The sequence below is a fragment of the Triticum aestivum genome, chromosome 7A (genome assembly GCF_018294505.1).
Source record: "Triticum aestivum cultivar Chinese Spring chromosome 7A, IWGSC CS RefSeq v2.1, whole genome shotgun sequence".
In the NCBI taxonomy this organism is placed as follows: Eukaryota; Viridiplantae; Streptophyta; class Magnoliopsida; order Poales; family Poaceae; genus Triticum; species Triticum aestivum.
Genome location: NC_057812.1, coordinates 535,075,006 through 535,095,046, shown reverse-complemented (window position 1 = coordinate 535,095,046; position 20,041 = coordinate 535,075,006).

Here is a 20,041-nt window from a genome sequence, read left to right as displayed (position 1 = left end):
TGGACAGAGTTGCAGGCACCAGAGGAGAAGCCGGATAACACGTACTGGACTATTCATTTTGATGGGTCTAGACAATTGGAGGGCTCGGGGGCTGGAGTCATATTAACTTCCCCACGAGGTGACAAGTTTTGTTATGTTCTCCGCTTAATGTTCCCTTGTACTAACAATGCATATGAATATGAGGCCTTGCTCCATGGCCTTCGGATGGCTAAGGAGATGAATTTAAGCCGAGTTAAGTGCTTCGGTGACTCGGACCTGGTGGCTCAGCAGGTATCTGGCACTTAGGATTCTAAGGATCCACTCATGGCTGCATATCGATGAGGTGACCGTTTGACCGCTGTGCCGGGTTGTGCGGCGAGCCTCGTGCTGCTGCTTCTTCAAAAGAAATTTTGGGTCCAAGTGAGCAAGAGGGTGAGAAAATCTTACTTTCCGGACTGCTTGACGGATTTTTTGTGTTGGTAGAGATTCTAAACCGGAGGAAAGGATAATTACCTCTGCATCGTCAGCTTGGCTTCCCTCAACGTCCTCCTGATAAATATCATTGTCAATGAGATGCATGAAAAGTGAACCAAGTGAATCAAGTTCTACCTCTGCGTCCGGTTCATCCGGGCCGTCATCCAGCTCTAAACCGATGCATTCAGGTGCCTTCCTCTTTGTGGTTTTCTTGATGGCTTTCATCTTAGGACGAGAAGGTTTTGCCGCTTTCTCGTGAGGTTTCTTTTTCCAGAATGGATCATCACCCTGTTTAAAAATGGGCAGAGGGTATTCAAAGACTGTAGAGTCCAAAAATATCAGGTGTAAAGCGGAAGTACAGACAATACTTACAGCGGGCGGTTTGTTTTGCGTGTAAAAGGGGCTTAACCCGGTCTTGCTGCAGACAGTTTCTGGTTCATTCAACATTTTCTTGACAGATTCAGTGACTTCCTCATCTGTTAGCTGAATATTGATATGACGTTGAGAGTCTTGTACATCACCAGTGTACTCACACATTAAACCGGCGCGGCGACTTAACGGCAGGATACTCCAAGATATCCAGCAACAGACGAAGTCCACACCTGTTAAACCGTTGGCCATAAAGGCTCTAAGCTTGGCGAGTTGAGGGGCGTACGAGGCCCGTTCCTGGGAACTTAGTCATTGCGGAAGTGGATGAGTATTAGCAAGCCGGTGAGCACGATAACCCAACAGAGGGTTCTCATCTTCAGGAGAGGTGTCTCTGCAATAAAACCAAGTTTGATTCCACTCTTTTGGGTGACTGTGAAGTTTGGCATGAGAAAACGCAACCTCTTTTCTTTTTCTGAATAGAGACGCTGCCAAGTTCAGTATTGGGCCCGTCTACAAATTCAGTGCGACGGTTTAAATGGAAGAAATCCCGGAACAGCTCAACAGTTGGTTCTTCTTGTAGGTACGCTTCACAAAAAACTTGAAAGTTGCATATATTGGATACTGAGTTGGGTCCAATGTATTGAGGGTGGAGCTGAAAGCTGGCAAGTACATCTCGAAAAAACTTAGATCCGGGCAGTTTAAAGCCACGTCCTATATGATCAACAAACACCACTACTTCACCCTGTTTGGGGGTAGAAGGATTTTCCGGCCTAGGAACTCGCCACCGGATCTCATTCTTCTTCGGTAAGGTGCCAATCTTGACCATTCCGTTCAGTTGCTCCTCAGTAACCCGGGAAGGGACCTAGTTACAGGAATAGAACTGTTTGGCCATTGCAAGTGAAGAGCTGGGAAGAACATAATGCCGATTTATGATTCATTAATGATGATGCATAAGGTACAATAGGTTGAGGGAAAAGGAATCCAAGCATGTGAAACTGATAAATCGGAGGAAGTTATAAACCGCCTACGACAGAGTGTTTATGAGTGGAAAAGCAATGAAAAGAAGCAGAGGTATGTGCATCTTATTAAACCAGAGTATAAATGAATCGGCGGTTTAGAAGGGGACTAATGGTACCTGCCGGATTATCATACATCAAAAAGTTAAACCGCTTATATTGGTGTGAGGAATACAGATCTAAAAATATCTAAGTGAGGGAAACATGTTTCGTAGATTTATATGGTGATTTCAGATCTAAGGGGTGACAAAAAACTTGAATATATTCAAACTTCAGGTGTTTAACCAGTTCGTCAGAATCAGAAGAGTTGTTGTCTATGTAAAGGGGTGATCTAATAAGGAAGAATGAGATTCTGGCTACAGTCGCGCAAGGGCTAAAGCAGATCTAAGACTAGCCTACGATGCTACTAAGAAGAACAAGGAAGAGCAACTCTAGAACTTCGATGAACTCCGATGAATACAAACCCTAATGGCGAAGATCTAGGGCAGAAAGAGAGAGGGCTTACCAGTGTTACAGGAATGGAGGAGATGCGCCACACTTTTCTGGTCCAGTCAGGTTGATGCAGCGGCCGACGATGAGGCAGGGGCAAAGTTCGACGACGGCGGCGGCGTTCGGGCGCAGGGACATCGCGAGGAGGAAGAAGAGATGAAGAGCTAGCGGAGGAAACAGAAAAAGGGGTCTCAGCCCTATTTATAAGGCTAAGAGATAATCGACAGGCACGAGAATCGAGGAGCTCAAAAATGGATCTTTAACGCTTTGATGGTTGGATGCTCATTAATAAAAGGCATCTTCGGCTTCAATGAATATATGACATCACGGCGGTTTACCACAAATCCGGAGGATCATGTCAGGGCGGTTTACAAGATCTATGCGGAGGTGCAAGGGCAAGAATTTTTCTAAGTGTTGAAAGATTGATATGAACAAGTTCAAATCAATCTGGGGCCTAATGTTGGGGATATTACTACTGGACGTAAACCGGCCAAGAGTGGCTGGGTTAACTCTATGAAGATTAGAATCCCATGAAGGCCAAGGATGGTGGCGCTTTACGAAGGCCCAATGCCCAAAGGCGGATTAAGGCATGTAGATGTAAACCGACATTATCATGTAACTTGTATTGTAAGATAGGAGAGATAGAGACCGAGTTGGACACGTTGATGATCCAGCCTCGGGACTCTATAAACTGACGGACGTCTACCTATGTATATAAAGGGATGACCCGATGGCGGTTTAGGGACAACACACAACAACAACTCAAGAGCCAGTCAAAGCAGATTCGCTCCCTGGTCATCGAAATCCCAGCAGTCCCATCACAACTAGACATAGGCTTTTACCTTCACCGTAAGGGGCCGAACTAGTATAAAACTCTCGTGTCCCTTGTCCGGTTTAACCCCTTTAAGCTAACCTGTAGCGTTGGCTCCACGGCTAAGTCCTTTCACGAGGACATCTCCCGTGACAAAATCATGACATGTAGTGAAATTTTCTCTTAGAAATATGTTTTCCGAAGTGGGTTCATATGTACCCGGGTTCATCCATGCACTTCCCCACACAACTCGCACCTTAAAAGAGTGTTAAACAGACTTAGAATTTTTTTGCGGGAAACACACTTAGAGTTATTTACTCAAAACCATCACAACTAAGATTAAGGTAACAACTTGGTATCGTACTTATGTTAAGGCACAAAAAAACCATTAACTCTGGCCTAACCTATAATGGAGAGCACTGATTGTCTCATAAGTTGTGAAAACAACAAAAATGATAAGTTGGTCCCACTTGTTGGGCTGACATGGCGAAGACCGAATTTTTTGACCGACTGATGTGACAAATGAGACGTGGGCCCCACCTGTTAATGAATAGAAGGTCCTCCTCTTTGTCACCCTTTTTAGAGCATCTACAACTGCGAAGGACAAATATAACATCTCAAACGCCCGCGGACACGCCTGGACGCGTCCGTGGGCAGTGAACAGGTAGTTCTCAAATAGCGTTGTCCACATCCGTGTATCTCATATCCGATCCCCTATATCCATACTAAACTATGCAATGTTGATCAAACTACGTAGATCAGCAAACATACATAGGCAAGCACACTTTCACCAAAAGGCCGTATGTTCAAATGACCACCAAAGTTCACATAAACAACAGACAACTTGAAACTACATCTAAATCTTGAAATTAAATTGAATAAAGGCAGATCTTCACCACTTCCAGGCCGGCCCCTTCCCCTTCAGGTCGCCGGTGTAGCTGTAGCCATCAGCGGCTGGTGGAGAATGATACATCTCCATCGTATCTACTGTTCCAAACACTTTTTCCCTTGTTTTGGACTCTAACTTGCATGATTTGAATGGAACTAACCCGGACTGACTCTGTTTTCAGCAGAATTGCCATGGTGTTATTTTTGTGCAGAAATAAAAGTTCTCGGAATGACCTGAAAATCAATGGAGAATTATTTTGGAATATATAAAAAATACTAGAAGGAAGATCCATGTCAGGGGGGCCTCCACCTGTCCACGAGGGTGGGGGGCGCGCCCCCTGCCTCGTGGGCCCCCTGACGCTCCACCGACCTCAACCCTGACTCCATGTATTCACTTTCGTGGAGAAAAAACCCAGAGAGAAGGATTCATCACATTTTATGATACGGAGCCACCGCCAAGCCCTAAACTCTCTTGGGAGGGCTGATCTGGAGTCCGTTCGGGGCTCCAGAGAGGGGAATCCGTCACCATCGTCATCATCAACCATTCTCCATCACCAATTTCATGATGCTCACCGCCGTGCGTGAGTAATTCCATCGTAGGCTTGCTGGACGGTGATGGGTTGGATGAGATTTATCATGTAATCGAGTTAGTTTTGTTAGGGTTTGATCCCTAGTATCCACTATGTTCTGAGATTGATGTTGCTATGACTTTGCTATGCTTAATGCTTGTCACTAGGGCCCGAGTGCCATGATTTCAGATTTGAACCTATTATGTTTTCATCAATATATGAGAGTTCTTGATCCTATCTTGCAAGTCAATATTCACCTACTATGTGTTATGACCCGGCAACCCCGAAGTGACAATAATCAGGACCACTCCCGGTGATGACCGTAGTTTGAGGAGTTCATGTATTCACTATGTGTTAATGCTTTGGTCCGATACTCTATTAAAAGGAGGCCTTAATACCCCGTAGTTTCCAATAGGACCCTGCTTCCACAGGAGGGTAGGACAAAAGATGTCATGCAAGTTCTTTTCCATAAGCACGTATGACTATATTCGGAATACATGCCTACATTACATTGATGAACTGAGCTAGTTCGGTGCCACCCTATGTTATGACTATTACATGATGAACCGCATCCGACATAATTCTCCATCACCGATCCATTGCCTACGAGCTTTTCATATATTGTTCTCCGCTTATTTACTTTTCCGTTGCTATTGTTATCATCACTACAAAACACCAAAAATATTACTTTTGCTACCGTTCCTTTTACCACCGTTACCACTACTATCATATTACTTTTCTACTAAACACTTTGCTGCAGATATTAAGTTTCCAGGTCTGGTTGAATTGACAACTCAGCTGCTAATACTTGAGAATATTCTTTGGCTCCCCTTGTGTCGAATCAATAAATTTGGGTTGAATACTCTACCCTCAAAAACTGTTGCGATCCCCTATACTTGTGGGTTATCAAGACTATTTTCTGGCGCCGTTGCCGGGGAGCATAGCTCTATTCTTTGAGTCACTTGGGATTTATATTTGCTTATCATTATGAAGAACTTGAAAGATTCAAGAACCAAGATTTATCCCTCAACTACGAGGGGAGGTAAGGAACTGCCATCTAGCTCTGCACTTGATTCACCTTCTATTTTGAGTAAGCTTGCGATACCTAAACCTGCTTCTGCTATTAATTCTGATATGTCGCATGTTATTGATGATGCCACTTCTGATATGCATGATACTTATGATGAGACTACTTCTATGCTTGATACTACTGTGCCACTTGGTGAATTTCTTGATGAACAACTTGCTAGGGCTAGAGAGAATGAAATTATTGAAACTGATAATATTGTTGAAAGTGATGATGAAGATTCTCCCCTAGATATGAATTACCTGTTGTGCCAGAGGGCTATGTTATGGATGAAGAAACTGCTAGAGATTTTCTTGCTTGCAATGATAGGAGTGCTCTTAAGAAATTATTAGCTAAGTTGAAACAAAAAACTTTGAATGCTAGAATGAAATATGATCCTGCTTATGCTAGAATGAAATATAATCTTGGATGGATTATGAATTCTCTGTTAACCCTGATATAATTACTTTGGTTGAATCTGATCCTTTCTATGGCTATGAATCTGAAACTGTTGTGGCACATCTTACTAAATTAAATGATATAGCCACCCTGTTCACTAATGATGAGAAAACTCGCTATTATATATCCTTAAATTATTTCCGTTCTCGTTAAAGGGTGATGCTAAGATATGGTTTAATTCTCTTGATCATGGTTGTGTGCGTAGTCCCCAGGATATGATTTATTACTTCTCTGCTAAATATTTCCCCTCTCATAAGAAACAAGCTGCTTTAAGGGAAATATATAATTTTCTGCAAATTGAAGAAGAGATTCTCCCACAAGCTTGGGGGGGGATTCTCCAATTACTTAATGCTTTGCCTGATCATCCTCTTAAGCAAAATGAAATACTTGATATCTTTTATAATGGACTAACCTTCCAGAGATCACCTGGATAGTTGTGCTGGTTGTGTTTTCAGGAAAAGAACACCAGATGAAGCTGAAATTTTATTGAATAATATGTTGACTAATGAAAATAATTGGACACTTCCTGATCCAATTCCTGATCCAATTCCTGAACCAACTCCTAAGCCAACTCCAAAGAAAAGTGGTGTTCTATTTCTCAGTCCCGAAGATATGCAAGAGGCAAAGAAATCTATGAAAGAAAAAGGTATTAAAGCTGAAGATGTTAAGAATTTACCTCCTATTGAAGAAATACATGGTCTTAATTTACCACCTGTTGAAGAAACATATGGTCTTGATAACCCGACATAGGTAGTAAAGGTAAATTCTCTCTATAGATATGATAAAGCTGAAATCCCTCCTACTAAGTTTGCTAGCTAATGCTTAGATGAGTTTGATAACTTTATGGTTAAGCAAGAAGACTTCAATGATTATGTTGGTAGACAATTGAAACATAATGCTTATATGATTGAACACTTGAGTGATTATATGGCTAATGTTAAGGGTGAACTAAAACTTATTAGTAAACATGCTTCTATGGTTACCACTCAAGTAGAACAAGTACTTAAAGCTCAGAATGATTTGCTCAATGAATTAAATAGTAAGAAAAATGATAATGCTGTTAGCGTTATGACTAGAGGTGGTAAAATGACTCAGGAACCCTTGTATCCTGAGGGCCATCCTAAGAGAATCGAGCAAGATTCTCTGAGAAATAATATTGATGCACCTAGTCCTTCTAAAAGGAAGAGAAAGAAAAATGATAGGACTTTGCATGCTTCTAGTGAACATGTTATTGACACACCTGAGAATCCCAACGATATTTCTATTTCTGATGTTGAAACACAATCTGGTAATGAGCATGAACCTAGTGATAATGTTAATAATGATGTTCATGTTGATGCTCAACCTAGTAATGACAATGAAGTAGAGATTGACCCTGCTGTTGATCTTGATAACCCACAATCAAAGAATCAACATTATGATAACAGAGACTTTGTTGCTAGGAAGCACGGTAAAGAAAGAGAACCATGGGTTCAGAAACCCATGCCTTTTCCTCCTAAACCATCCAAGAAAAAGGATGATGAGGATTTTGAGTGCTTTGCTGAAATGATTAGACCTATCTTCTTGCGTATGCGTTTGACCGATATTCTTAAAATGAATCTTTATGCTAAGTATATGAAGGCTATTGTTACAAATAAAAGAATGATACCGGAAGCTGAAATTTCCACCATGCTTGCTACTTATACTTTTAAAGGTGGAATACCTAAGAAACTAGGAGATCCCGGAGTACCAACTATACCATGCTCCATTAAAAGAAACTATGTTAAAACTGCTTTATGTGATGTTGGAGCCGATGTTAGTGTTATGCTTCTCTCTTTATATCATAGACTTGATTTGAATAAGTTGACACCTACTGAAATATCTTTGCAAATGGCTGACAAATAAGCTGCTATACCTGTCGGTATTTGTGAGGATGTGCCTGTTGTGGTTGCAAACGTTACCATTTTAATAGACTTTGTTATTCTTGATATTCCCGAGGACGATAGTATGTCTATTATTCTTGGAAGACCCTTTTTGAATACTACAGGGGCTGTTATTGATTGCACCAAAGGCAATGTCACTTTTCATGTTAATGGTATTGAGCATACGGTACACTTTCCGAGGAAACAACCTCAAGTCCACAGTATCAATTCTATTGGAAAAATTCCAACTATTACTATTGGAGGTTTTGAATTTCCTCTTCCTACTATCAAGAAGAAATATGATATCCTTATTGTTGGGGACATGCATATCCCCGTTGAGGTAACCTAGTGTTATTCGAAAATTCTCCGGTTCCATGTTATTCGGAATGAGTTTGTTAACAAGACCTAGTCAACCTTGTTAGTGGATTCCTTTTGATGAGCATGAGATAGATGAATTTAGAAAACACAAATCTCTGTACCCTCTTTTTACTTTCTGTTATTTATATTCAATAAAGCAAAAATAGTAAGTTCTGTCTGTTTTCTGAATTATCAATGCAATAAAAAAATACCCCAAAAATAAAAGTTCTCCAAATGCCCTGAAATTTAAATATGATTTTTTCTGGAAAATTTGAGAATATCTGGCACTGAGAACACAGCAGGGGGAGCAAGCACCTGGCCATGAGGGTGGAGGGCGCGCCCACCCCTGGGTGCGCCCCCTTCCTCGTGGGCCCATGGTGGCTCCCCTCCACTTATTCCAGCTACCATAAACTCCTTCTTCCTCCCACAAAAATCACCAACCAGGTCAAACCCGAGTCCAAGCTCATTGTGCTGCCATTTTCGATCTCCTTGCTCAAAGCTCCATTAAAAAAACTGCTTTGGGGGATTGTTCCTTGGTATGTGACTCCTCTAATGGTCCAATTAGTTTTTGTTCTAGTGCTTTATTCATTGCATATTTTTGCTGCTTAGGTGACCCTGTTCTTGAGCTTGCATGTCAAATTTATATGGTCAAAAGTAGTTTTAATGCATGATATTGTTGGAAATATGCCCTAGAGGCAATAATAAAAGCATTATTATTATATTTCCTTGTTCATGATAATTGTCTTTGTTCATGCTATAATTGTGTTATCCGGAAATCGTAATACATGTGTGAATAATAGACACCAACATGTCCCTAGTAAGCCTCTAGTTGACTAGCTCGTTGATCAACAGATAGTCATGGTTTCCTGACTATGGACATTGGATGTCATTGATAACGAGATCACATCATTAGGAGAATGATGTGATGGACAAGACCCAATCCTAAACATAGCTTAAAGATCGTATAGTTCGTTTGCTAGAGTTTTTCCAATGTCAAGTATCTTTTCCTTAGACCATGAGATCGTGTAACTCCCGGATACCGTAGGAGTGCTTTGGGTGTACCAAACGTCACAACGTAACTGGGTGACTATAAAGGTATACTACGGGTATCTCCGAAAGTGTCTGTTGGGTTGACACGGATCAAGACTGGGATTTGTCACTCCGTATGACGGAGAGGTATCACTGGGCCCACTCGGTAATGCATCATCATAATGAGCTCAAAGTGACCAAGTGTCTGGTCACGGGATCATGCATTACGGTACGAGTAAAGTGACTTGCCGGTAACGAGATTGAACGAGGTATTGGGATACCGACGATCGAATCTCGGGCAAGTAACATACCGATTGACAAAGGGAATTGTATACGGGGTTGCTTGAATCCTCGACATCGTGGTTCATCCGATGAGATCATCGAGGAGCATGTGGGAGCCAACATGGGTATCCAGATCCCGCTGTTGGTTATTGACCGGAGAGTCGTCTCGGTCATGTCTACATGTCTCCCGAACCCGTAGGGTCTACACACTTAAGGTTCGGTGACGCTAGGGTTGTAGGGATATGTATATGCAGTAACCCGAATGTTGTTCGGAGTCCCGGATGAGATCCCGGACGTCACGAGGAGTTCCGGAATGGTCCGGAGGTAAAGAATTATATATAGGAAGTGCTGTTTCGGCCATCGGGACAAGTTTCGGGGTCATCGGTATTGTACCGGGACCACTGGAAGGGTCCCGGGGGTCCACCGGGTGGGGCCACCTGCCCCGGGGGCCACATGGGCTGTAGGGGGTGCGCCTTGGCCTACATGGGCCAAGGGCACCAGCCCCAAGGGGCCCATGCGCCTAGGGTTTCCAAAGGGGAAGAGTCCCACAAGTGGAAGGCACCCCTAGGTGCCTTGGGGGGGAGGGAAACCTCCCTTGGCCGCCGCCCCCCTAGGAGATTGGATCTCCTAGGGCCGGCGCCCCCCCTAGGCCCTCCTATATATAGTGGGGGAAGGAGGGCTTTTTCATCCATGCCTTTGGTTGCCTCCTTCTCCCTCTCCAACACCTCCTCCTCCTCCATAGCGCTTGGCGAAGCCCTGACGGAGTACTGCAGCTCCATCACCACCACGCCGTCGTGCTGCTGCTGGAGCCATCTTCCTCAACCTCTCCTTCCCTCTTGCTGGATCAAGAAGAAGGAGACGTTACGCTGACCGTACGTGTGTTGAACGCGGAGGTGCCGTCCGTTCGGTGCTAGGATCTCCGGTGATTTGGATCACGTCGTGTTCGACTACCTCATCCCCGTTCTTTGAACGCTTCCGCTCGCGATCTACAAAGGTATGTAGATGCATCCGATCACTCGTTGCTAGATGAACTCATAGATGGATCTTGGTGAAACCGTAGGAAATTTTTTGTTTTCTGCAACGTTCCCCAACAGTGGCATCATGAGCTAGGTCTATGCGTAGTTCTTCTTGCGCGAGTAGAACACAATTTGTTGTGGGCGTAGATGTTGTCAACTTTCTTGCCGTTACTAGTCTTATCTTGCTTCAACGGTATTGTGGGATGAAGCGGCCCGGACCAACCTTACACGTACGCTTACGTGAGACCGGTTCCACCGACTAACATGCACTAGTTGCATAAGGTGGCTGGCGGGTGTCTGTCTCTCCTACTTTAGTTGGAGCGGATTCGATGAAAAGGGTCCTTATGAAGGGTAAATAGAAGTTGACAAATCACGTTGTGGCTTTCACGTAGGTAAGAAAACGTTCTTGCTAGAACCCTACTTCAGCCACGTAAAACTTGCAACAACAATTAGAGGACGTCTAACTTGTTTTTGCAGCAAGTGCTTTGTGATATGATATGGCCAAAGTTGTGATGAATGATGAATGATATATATGTGATGTATGAGATGTTCATGCTATTGTAATAGGAATCACGACTTGCATGTCGATGAGTATGACAACCGGCAGGAGCCATAGGAGTTGTCTTTATTTTTGTATGACCTGCGTGTCATTAAGAAACGCCATGTAAATTACTTTACTTTATTGCTAAACGCGTTAGCCATAGTAGTAGAAGTAATAGTTGGCGAGCAACTTCATGGAGACACAATGATGGAGATCATGATGATGGAGATCATGGTGTCATGCCGGTGACAAGATGATCATGGAGCCCCAAGATGGAGATCAAAGGAGCTATGTGATATTGGCCATATCATGTCACTATTATTATTTGATTGCATGTGATGTTTATCATGTTTTGCATCTTGTTTACTTAGAACGACGGTAGTAAATAAGATGATCCCTCATAATAATTTCAAGAAAGTGTTCCCCCTAACTGTGCACCGTTGCGACAGTTCGTTGTTTCGAAGCACCACGTGATGATCGGGTGTGATAGATTCTAACGTTCACATACAACGGGTGTAAGACAGATTTACACATGCAAACACTTAGGTTGACTTGACGAGCCTAGCATGTGTATAGACATGGCCTCGGAACACAGAAGACCGAAAGGTCGAGCATGAGTCGTATAGAAGATACGATCAACATGAAGATGTTCACCGACGTTGACTAGTCCGTCTCACGTGATGATCGGACACGGCCTAGTTAACTCGGATCATGTTATACTTAGATGACTAGAGAGGGATGTCTATCTAAGTGGGAGTTCATTGAATAATTTGATTAGATGAACTTAATTATCATGAACTTAGTCTAAAATATTTACAATATGTCTTGTAGATCAAATGGCCAACGTAGTCCTCAACTTCAACGCGTTCCTAGAGAAAACCAAGCTGAAAGACGATGGCAGCAACTATATGGACTGGGTCCGGAACCTGAGGATCATCCTCATAGCTGCCAAGAAAGATTATGTCCTACAAGCACCGCTAGGTGATCCACCCGTCCCACAGAACCAAGACGTTATGAACGCTTGGCAGACACGTGCTGATGACTACTCCCTCGTTCAGTGCGGCATGCTTTACAGCTTAGAGCCAGGGCTCCAAAAGCGTTTTGAGAGACATGGAGCATATGAGATGTTCGAAGAGCTGAAAATGGTTTTTCAAGCTCATGCCCGGATCGAGAGATATGAGGTCTCCGACAAGTTCTTCAGCTGTAAGATGGAGGAAAATAGTTCTGTCAGTGAGCACATACTCACTATGTCTGGGTTACATAACCGCTTGACTCAGCTGGGAGTTAATCTCCCGGATGACGCGGTCATTGACAGAATCCTCCAGTCGCTTCCACCAAGCTACAAGAGCTTTGTGATGAACTTCAATATGCAGGGGATGGAAAAGACCATTCCTGAAGTATTTGCTATGCTGAAATCAGCAGAGGTAGAAGTCAAGAAGGAACATCAAGTGTTGATGGTCAATAAAACCACTAAGTTCAAGAAGGGCAAGGGTAAAAAGAACTTCAAGAAGGACGGCAAGGAAGTTGCCGCGCCCTGGCAAGCAAGCTGCCGGGAAGAAGCCAAAGAATGGACCCAAGCCCGAGACTGAGTGCTTTTATTGCAAGGGAAGTGGTCACTGGAAGCGGAACTGCCCCAAATACTTAGCGGACAAGAAGGCCGGCAAAACAAAAGGTATATGTGATATACATGTAATTGATGTGTACCTTACCAGTACTCGTAGTAGCTCCTGGGTATTTGATACCGGTGCAGTTGCTCACATTTGTAACTCAAAGCAGGAGCTGCGGAATAAGCGGAGACTGGCGAAGGACGAGGTGACGATGCGCGTCGGGAATGGTTCCAAGGTCGATGTGATCGCCGTCGGCACGCTACCTCTACATTTACCTACGGGATTAGTTTTAAACCTCAATAATTGTTATTTAGTGCCAGCTTTGAGCATGAACATTGTATCGGGATCTCGTTTAATTCGAGATGGCTACTCATTTAAATCCGAGAATAATGGTTGTTCCATTTATATGAGAGATATGTTTTATGGTCATGCTCCTATGGTGAATGGTTTATTCTTAATGAATCTCGAGCGTAATGCTACACATATTCATAGTGTGAGTACCAAAAGATGTAAGGTTGATAATGATAGTCCCACATACTTGTGGCACTGCCGCCTTGGTCACATAGGTGTCAAACGCATGAAGAAGCTCCATGCAGATGGACTTTTAGAGTCTCTTGATTATGAATCATTTGACACGTGCGAACCATGCCTCATGGGTAAAATGACCAAGACTCCGTTCTCAGGAACAATGGAGCGAGCAACCAACTTATTGGAAATCATACATACTGATGTGTGCGGTCCAATGAGTGTTGAGGCTCGCGGTGGCTATCGTTATGTTCTCACCCTCACTGATGACTTGAGTAGATATGGGTATGTCTACTTAATGAAACACAAGTCTGAAACCTTTGAAAAGTTCAAGGAATTTCAGAGTGAGGTTGAGAATCAACGTGACAGGAAAATCAAGTTTCTACGATCAGATCGTGGAGGAGAATACTTGAGTCACGAATTTGGCACACACTTAAGAAAATGTGGAATAGTTTCACAACTCACGCCGCCTGGAACACCTCAGCGTAATGGTGTGTCCGAACGTCGTAATCGCACTCTATTAGATATGGTGCGATCTATGATGTCTCTTACCGATTTACCGCTATCTTTTTGGGGCTATGCTTTAGAGACTGCCGCATTCACTTTAAATAGGGCTCCGTCGAAATCCGTTGAGACGACACCGTTTGAATTATGGTTTGGTAAGAAACCTAAGTTGTCGTTTCTAAAAGTTTGGGGATGCGATGCTTATGTCAAGAAACTTCAACCTGAAAAGCTCGAACCCAAGTCGGAAAAATGCGTCTTCATAGGATACCCTAAAGAAACTGTTGGGTATACCTTCTACCTCAGATCCGAAGGCAAGATCTTTGTTGCCAAGAATGGATCCTTTCTAGAGAAGGAGTTTCTCTCGAAAGAAGTAAGTGGGAGGAAAGTAGAACTTGATGAAGTATTATCTCTTGAACCGGAAAATGGCGCAACTCAAGAAAATGTTCCTGAGGTGCCTGCACCGACTAGAGAGGAAGTTCAAGATACTTCTGATCAAGCTCCTACTAAAATTCGAAGGTCCACAAGGACACGTTCCACACCAGAGTGGTACGGCAACCCTGTCTTGGAAATCATGTTGTTAGACAACGGTGAACCTTCGAACTATGAAGAAGCGATGGCGGGCCCGGATTCCGACAAATGGCTAGAAGCCATGAAATCCGAGATAGGATCCATGTATGAAAATGAAGTATGGACTTTGACTGACTTGCCCATTGAACGGCGAGCCATAGAAAATAAATGGATCTTTAAGAAGAAGACAGACGCGGATGGTAATGTGACCATCTATAAAGCTCGGCTTGTCGCTAAGGGTTATCGACAAGTTCAAGGGGTTGACTACGATGAGACTTTCTCACCGGTAGCGAAGCTAAAGTCCGTCCGAATCATGTTAGCAATTGCCGCATTCTACGATTATGAGATATGGCAAATGGACGTCAAAACGGCATTCCTTAATGGTTTCCTTAAGGAAGAATTGTATATGATGCAGCCGGAAGGTTTTGTCGATCCTAAGAATGCTGACAAGGTGTGCAAGCTCCAACGCTCGATTTATGGGCTGGTGCAAGCATCTCGGAGTTGGAACATTCGCTTTGATGAGATGATCAAAGCGTTTGGGTTTACGCAGACTTATGGAGAAGCCTGCGTTTACAAGAAAGTGAGTGGGAGCTCTGTAGCATTTCTCATATTATATGTAGATGACATACTTTTGATGGGAAATGATATAGAACTCTTGGACAGCATCAAGGCCTACTTGAATAAGAGTTTTTCAATGAAGGACCTTGGAGAAGCTGCTTATATATTAGGCATCAAGATCTATAGAGATAGATCAAGACGCCTCATAGGTCTTTCACAAAGCACATACCTTGATAAGATATTGAAGAAGTTCAATATGGATCAGTCTAAGAAGGGGTTCTTGCCTGTGTTACAAGGTATGAAATTGAGCTCAGCTCAATGTCCGACCACGGCAGAAGATATAGAAGAGATGAGTGTCATCCCCTATGCCTCAGCCATAGGTTCTATTATGTATGCCATGCTGTGTACCAGACCTGATGTAAACCTTGCCGTAAGTTTGGTAGGAAGGTACCAAAGTAATCCCGGCAAGGAACACTGGACAGCGGTCAAGAATATCCTGAAGTACCTGAAAAGGACTAAGGAAATGTTTCTCGTTTATGGAGGTGACGAAGAGCTCGTCGTAAAGGGTTACGTCGACGCTAGCTTCGACACAGATCTGGATGACTCTAAGTCACAAACCGGATACGTGTATATTTTGAATGGTGGGGCAGTAAGCTGGTGCAGTTGCAAGCAGAGCGTCGTGGCGGGATCTACATGTGAAGCGGAGTACATGGCAGCCTCGGAGGCAGCACATGAAGCAATATGGGTGAAGGAGTTCATCACCGACCTAGGAGTCATACCCAATGCGTCGGGGCCAATCAAACTCTTCTGTGACAACACTGGAGCTATTGCACTTGCCAAGGAGCCCAGGTTTCACAAGAAGACAAGGCACATCAAGCGTCGCTTCAACTCCATTCGTGAAAATGTTCAAGATGGAGACATAGATATTTGTAAAGTACATACGGACCTGAATGTAGCAGATCCGTTGACTAAACCTCTCCCTAGGGCAAAACATGATCAACACCAGAATTCCATGGGTGTTCGATTCATCACAATGTAACTAGATTATTGACTCTAGTGCAAGTGGGAGACTGTTGGAAATATGCCCTAGAGGCAATAATAAAAGCATTATTATTATATTTCCTTGTTCATGATAATTGTCTTTATTCATGCTATAATTGTGTTATCCGGAAATCGTAATACATGTGTGAATAATAGACACCAACATGTCCCTAGTAAGCCTCTAGTTGACTAGCTCGTTGATCAACAGATAGTCATGGTTTCCTGACTATGGACATTGGATGTCATTGATAACGAGATCACATCATTAGGAGAATGATGTGATGGACAAGACCCAATCCTAAACATAGCATAAAGATCGTATAGTTCGTTTGCTAGAGTTTTTCCAATGTCAAGTATCTTTTCCTTAGACCATGAGATCGTGTAACTCCCGGATACCGTAGGAGTGCTTTGGGTGTACCAAACGTCACAACGTAACTGGGTGACTATAAAGGTATACTACGGGTATCTCCGAAAGTGTCTGTTGGGTTGACACGGATCAAGACTGGGATTTGTCACTCCGTATGACGGAGAGGTATCACTGGGCCCACTCGGTAATGCATCATCATAATGAGCTCAAAGTGACCAAGTGTCTGGTCACGGGATCATGCATTACGGTACGAGTAAAGTGACTTGCCGGTAACGAGATTGAACGAGGTATTGGGATACCGACGATCGAATCTCGGGCAAGTAACATACCGATTGACAAAGGGAATTGTATACGGGGTTGCTTGAATCCTCGACATCGTGGTTCATCCGATGAGATCATCGAGGAGCATGTGGGAGCCAACATGGGTATCCAGATCCCGCTGTTGGTTATTGACCGGAGAGTCGTCTCGGTCATGTCTACATGTCTCCCGAACCCGTAGGGTCTACACACTTAAGGTTCGGTGACGCTAGGGTTGTAGGGATATGTATATGCAGTAACCCGAATGTTGTTCGGAGTCCCGGATGAGATCCCGGACGTCACGAGGAGTTCCGGAATGGTCCGGAGGTAAAGAATTATATATAGGAAGTGCTGTTTCGGCCATCGGGACAAGTTTCGGGGTCACCGGTATTGTACCGAGACCACCGGAAGGGTCCCGGGGGTCCACCGGGTGGGTCCACCTGCCCCGGGGGCCACATGGGCTGTAGGGGGTGCGCCTTGGCCTACATGGGCCAAGGGCACCAGCCCCAAGGGGCCCATGCGCCTAGGGTTTCCAAAGGGGAAGAGTCCCACAAGTGGAAGGCACCCCTAGGTGCCTTGGGGGGGAGGGAAACCTCCCTTGGCCGCCGCCCCCCTAGGAGATTGGATCTCCTAGGGCCGGCGCCCCCTAGGCCCTCCTATATATAGTGGGGAAGGAGGGCTTTTTCATTCATGCCTTTGGTTGCCTCCTTCTCCCTCTCCAACACTTCCTCCTCCTCCATAGCGCTTGGCGAAGCCCTGACGGAGTACTGCAGCTCCATCACCACCACGCCGTCGTGCTGCTGCTGGAGCCATCTCCCTCAACCTCTCCTTCCCTCTTGCTGGATCAAGAAGAAGGAGACGTTACGCTAACCGTACGTGTGTTGAACGCGGAGGTGCCGTCCGTTCAGTGCTAGGATCTCCGGTGATTTGGATCACACCGTGTTCGACTACCTCATCCCCGTTCTTTGAATGCTTCCGCTCGCGATCTGCAAAGGTATGTAGATGCATCCGATCACTCGTTGCTAGATGAACTCATAGATGGATCTTGGTGAAACCGTAGGAAATTTTTTGTTTTCTGCAACGTTCCCCAACAGATATATCCTCTAAGCACTTGTGGGAGTAGTTGCTATCAATTTTCTTGAGTTTGGTTCACTTTTATTTTGAAGTTACTAAAATTTCAGAAATTTTTCAGAGGAAGAAATATGTTTAGAAAAATGAACCAAGGTGGTCCTTCAAGGAAGCAAGGACCCAGGCTCGCAATACGCGGTGCCGACGATGAACCACCGAGGGAAGCTCAAGTGCGGGCTTGTGAATGGCCTTCGGAGGACTTTATGGATCGAGCAGGAATCAAGGAAGAATTTAACGCATATGTGTGTAATGCTGATCTTGAGAGCTTCGAGGGAGATAAGTGCCGCCAGTACCACTATCTCACTGATTCCTTTGTGAGAAGGTTTGAATTTTCATCATCACGCAATTCTCAAACTGTCCTATTTGATCTTTATGAAAATTCTTATACTATGGACTTAGAGGATTTTAACACTGCTTGCAAACTTCCACAATGGGGTAGTCCTAATGAACCTCGTAAATCTGAATTTAGAGATTTTCTTGCTAGTATAACTGTGGGGGAATCTAGAGACATAACACAAGCTACCATAGGGAGCATTCATTTTCCTGCTATACATTATTTTGCTCTCTTCATAGGTAGGTGCATAAATGGTAAGGATGAAGCATGTCACATGTGTGTCCCTGACCTCAGTGTTCTCAGGAGTGCTGCATTAGGAGATAAACATTATAATTTGGGAGCCATTGTTGCACGTAGGTTGCATAGTAATAGAATTAATGGAGATATCTTTGGTGGAATTTATGCAACCCGTCTAGCTAATTTTGTTGATATACCCATACGTGGGTATGATATTGAGTTGCCTCATGTTTATTTAGATTATGAGGCCATGGTTTGTCATCAGTTTGTTGAGAGGAACGATTAGTTCCTCCAGTACCGGCTAATCTTTGACAGACGATGCACCTATCACGTTGCTCTCCCTGCTCCTGCTTTCTTTGACTCTTAGGCAAAAGGGAGATATGTTATAACCAGGGAGGAGGCGGACAAGTATAAGAGGAGGACGGAGACGACCCGTCTCCAAGCGGCAGCTCATGAGGCAATAGCTATTGCATCTCAGTACGACCCCAACTATAACTTTGGATATCCGCCAAGCCAGCCGTGGATATAGACCAACTTAGGCCAAAAGCCTAAGCTTGGGGGAGTACGTATTTCTCACCGACATTACATTCATGTTCACACACTCATGCTAGTTGTCGGTGCTCATACTTTTTCATTGTATCATCCATGCTAGTTTATTTTCCTTTTTATACTTTTTTCTTGTGTGTTTAATAAACCTTAAGAAAAACAAAAAAATAGTTGTAGCTTTTAGTTAGTTTACTTTTCATGCTGTAGTAGTAATAATTAAAAAGAAAACCGAAAAAGATTTCTCGTTCTTCTTTTGCTTGTTGGGAGCTTTCTCGTGTAAATAGTTTTATTTTTTTTCTTGTTCTTTGGGGGTCGAGAGGAGAAGACCATAATTAAAATGTTAAAGTGGCTCTTATATGCATTATTGTTGATCTGACAAAGAGCCCATATTACCTTGTCTTCTCTCTTGAATTGAATGCTTGCAGATTCCAGCTTAGTCCAATGCACGTGCACTATTATTATTATCCACACTATTTGGTCGTGCAAGTGAAAGGCAATAATGACAATATATGATTGACTGATTGAGATGAGAAAAGCTGGTATGAACTCGACCTCTCTTGTTTTTACAAATATGATCAGTTCATCGTTCCTGATTCAGCCTATTATGAAAGAAACATATTTGCAATGACAATTAGAGATTGTAGTTGCTTATGCCATGCTTAATTATCTAGGAGCTTATAATGGTTTACCTTGCGTGCCAACATGCTATTAAAATGGTTGTGATGTGGTATGATAGGGTGGTATCCTATTTTGAACGATTCGAGTGGCTTGATTTGGCACATGTTCACGCATGTAGTTGAAACAAAATCAACATAGCCTCTACGATATTTATGTTCATGGTGTATTATATCCTACTCATACTTGCATTCGGTGTTGATTAATTTTAATGCATGTTCATGACTGTTGTCGCTCTCTAGCTGGTCGCTTCCCAATCTTTTTCTAGCTTTCACTTGTACTAAGCGGGGATACGGCTTGTGCATCCAACTCCATAAACCCCAAAGTTATTCCATATGAGTCCACCATACCTACCTATATATGGTATCTACCTGCCGTTCCAAGTAAATTTGTATGTGCCAAACTCTAA